This window comes from Vulpes vulpes, chromosome 3, assembly GCF_048418805.1.
Source record: "Vulpes vulpes isolate BD-2025 chromosome 3, VulVul3, whole genome shotgun sequence".
NCBI classification, from domain to species: domain Eukaryota; kingdom Metazoa; phylum Chordata; class Mammalia; order Carnivora; family Canidae; genus Vulpes; species Vulpes vulpes.
Window position 1 is genome coordinate 28,382,809 of NC_132782.1, and position 3,702 is coordinate 28,386,510.

Genomic DNA, 3,702 nt, shown 5'->3' on the forward strand with positions numbered 1-3,702 from the left:
CGTGCTGCCCTGGCCTTGTGTTTTGTCCTGGGCTAGTCCTCTGGTCCATCATCACACTCACCTTGTTGTTTCTTATTTTTTTTTGAATTAGAGAAGAATTACTTGCATGTTCAAAACAAACAAAAAAAGTAGATGTGGCAAGTATCCTAAGGGGAGGGGCAGGCTCCCTGATGGAAAGGAAGAGGGATAGAGTTTATTAGTCACATGAGGTGGAAGTCACCAGCACAGGTCAATGTGCCAGTGGGGATCTTCCGAGTCACCCGTGATAAAATGAGAAAATACCGGGTTCTCAGTTGTAAGGATTATTTTTCTTCTAAGATCATCTTTTACAATATTTAAAATTTAAAGTCTGATTTCTTTTACTGAACAATAGTGGTAAAAGCAGTAGTGGGTCTGGTTTGTTTTTGTAATTTTATGTGCTAAAACTCTGAAGAAGGGCCATGCCCAAAAAACTTCCTTTTTTTTTTCTTTCTTTTCAAAAACTATGAAACATAAAGCTTGGGTTCCAGAGCTCTGCATTTTCCCCACCCCTGTAACTACCCTCCACACCGAGAGTCACTGAGTCAGCTGCTCGTCCCACGGTGACAAGCCCTCGGGTCTGCCCAGAACTGAGTGGTGTCCTGGGACACAGAACTTACAGTGCTGAGAGAAATAAGTTTGTAAACCACTGAAATCCCCTGACAGCAACAATAAAATGTACCAATTAAAAAAAGAATCATCCAGGACATTGGTATAAATGGCAGTGGGTAAGAAATGCATCTCTAAATGGCATTATTCTGAAATGGGGTTTTGGTTTTTTGAAACTTGTAGGTCATGGTTTTACCTGAGACTAGTCCTATTCATCATTTCAGAAATTGCTCAAATCACGTCGTTACTTATACCCTCACCTAGGCTGGGTCCTGGTCGTTACTGAAAACATATAAAGTAGCAATGGTTTATGAAATGCAGATTCTAATGGCATATGTCACCTAGGCTTCCACTGCAGGAACTTCGAATAGCAGGTGTTCTGTTTTCATGAGAAGACTTAGGGAAGACAGCATCATAATCGTCTCCAGCCTCTTACCTGTGACATGACCTGTTACCTGCACATCCAGGATGGCCTGCGGTCTAACGCAGGTAAACGGTGTTTGCAAAACACCTTCATGCTCTCTGCAAGGTGTGACCGTGAACAAAGGGCCTTTTGGCATTTGAAGGTTGTAAAGATGAACTAATTGGTCATGTCTTCGAGTTTTCAGTGTTTGAACTATGAATGTTCATAGTTCATGTCCATGAACTATGTGTGGATAGCTAGGATTGCAGTATTGACCAATTCATCTACATTTAGTTCAGATTTAAGTTATAAAGAGCAGGCATGTATCCTGTGTCTACGTGGCTGAGCCACGTTGCCCAAATATTTGGCCACACATTATTTTGGATGTTGCTATGGAAGTGTCGTTGAATGACGTTGACATAGACATAGATGGACATTGAATAAAGCTGAATATTCTCCACAAGGGTGGTGGACCTCATCCAGCCCATTGAAGGCCTTAGCCAACCAAGTCTGACCTCCCCTGAACAAGAGGGAATTTTTTTTTTTAATAATAATAAATTTATTTTTTATCGGTGTTCAATTTGCCAACATACAGAATAACACCCAGTGACAAGAGGGAATTCTGCTTGCAAACTACCGTTGGACTCAGACTGCAGTTCTTCCCTGGTCTCAACACTGTCAGCGTTCCCTGAGGATGCTGGACCCGTCCCTCCGCAGTAGCGAGAGCCAGTTCTTTAAAATAAATGTCTCTCCATGTATACACAATGCTGTTGGTTCTGTTTCTCTGGAGACCCCAGACTAATACAGTGAGTATATCTTCAAGTCATTTTGTCCAGAAACCAAGTAGCTTACCGGCATTTGTATTTCCCAGTTTACAGAGTATTAAAGGGTGTGCGAAGTCTTATATTTTATCAAATGTGCACAGCTGTAACTTGAAAATTTTTTAAATGCGCTGTCCATTCACCTAATTGCTGAGGTAGCTTGATTGTCTCTAAGGAAGAGCACCCTGAGCAGAACTCACTAAATTTGAGGAGATGATTATTAAAGATCAAATATAAAAAGATGAGAATATGAGGGTAAACAAGCAGATGTTTGTTGGCATGTTAATAGCAGACAGGATTTATGTGGACTTAACAGAGAGGTGTGATGATTGAACTGTAGCAAAGATTAACGTTGCTATCAATCCATGGGAGGCCTTAGTCGTGTGAAGGAAGCTGAGAATAAGAAAATAAAATCTGAATTAAAGAAATGGTTGGATCCTAACAAAGTTTAAAAAACAAATTCATTAATTATAAAAATGGAGAATGGGCATATTTGAGGGATAGTATGACTGATGACTATTCTTGAGTATAGACATGAAAAGTAAGGAGACAGAAATTTATGCTAAAATTAAATAGCAATAAAGAAATCTACATAATTTGAATACTCTGCTCATCTGTATTATTTTATAAGATAGTGAATATTTTAGTTTGGAAAATTTGAACCTTGAAGTTTTTCGTTCACCTTCCTAGTAAATCTCATTCCCCTTTCCCTTGTCTATCCTTTGGAATAAGACACGAGGCTTAGTGCCACCAGACAAAATGTATATAACTTAGTAGCATATCTAGCTAAAGAGAAATCAGAGTTAATCCAAGATAGAAAAGAGAAGAAACAGATCCTTTGGAGTGGGAGAGAGGAAAGAATTAAGAATTAACTTCTTCTTTTCTCTTACAGCCCTTTCATCCAGGCATTCAATCTGGAGGATGTGACTCTTGGGAGGAAAAAAAAAAAAAGAAGAAGAAGAAAAAGAAAAGCAAAACCAGGAAGGATTTTTTTTTTCCAGGTTTAATTTAGGGCACAGAGATTGCATGTGTGTCACGTTCAGACTTTAAAAAGACCTATGGGCTATCAAAAATTGCAGCAGGGTCTAATCAACCTGGGGGGATGACCAAGATCCCTGGAAGCATCATGGAGAGAATATGCCTTAAGCCAGATACAAAAATAGGCAATGTAGGTTGTTGAGGAATTGAGGAATGGAAAAAAAAAAAAAATATATATATATATATATATTAGATACAGATCTGAGCCAAATCCTTTGCCCACTAGTCATAAAGACATTTAAAATTTCTCCTCCAGGCAGCGCTGTCGGGACCCCTCTCACTTCTGAGAGCTGTTTTTATCGTTGCTTAATAAACTTCTATTGCTTTACTCACAAAAATAAATAAATTAAATAAATAAATAAATAAATATTAAAAATTAACAATTAAAAAAAATAACATAAAATTTCTCCTCCATCCAGGCACTTGTAGCATGGGGACAGTGGTGTCTGTTATGTGTCAGACTCATGCATATGAAAGAACATAGAGTCATCTAGGTGACTTTGACGAGTTTACAGCTCAACGGTCAAATGTATCCCAAAGTCTTAATTACTGAAACTTATTGGAAATACCCCACACTCTGTTTTCAAGTTACGAATTTACCGTCTGGTACCCAAGACAGGATAGGTACTGTTGACTTGAGAGAAGAGTGCTGGTTTAAATAGAGTGATTGGAGAAGACATCCTTTGGTCAGAGTCCTGCTGTAAGAGGTCCCGGAGGAAACTCTATGACTATTGGGACAAGAATATTCCAAGCCAGGTGCCCTGAACGAAGAGCATGCTTTCTGCATTTGAAAAATAACAAAGAGGCTCATTT

At 38.8% G+C, this 3,702-nt stretch overlaps 1 long non-coding RNA gene across 1 annotated transcript; it reads left to right on the top strand.

The window, feature by feature from the left end:
• Positions 1 to 1,032: 1,032 nt before the first annotated feature.
• Positions 1,033 to 2,980, top strand: LOC112934865 (uncharacterized). The gene is made up of 3 exons (XR_003238068.2): positions 1,033 to 1,116; positions 1,626 to 1,836; positions 2,744 to 2,980. It is a non-coding gene; the product is annotated as an uncharacterized lncRNA (long non-coding RNA).
• The last annotated feature ends 722 nt before the right edge of the window (positions 2,981 to 3,702 follow it).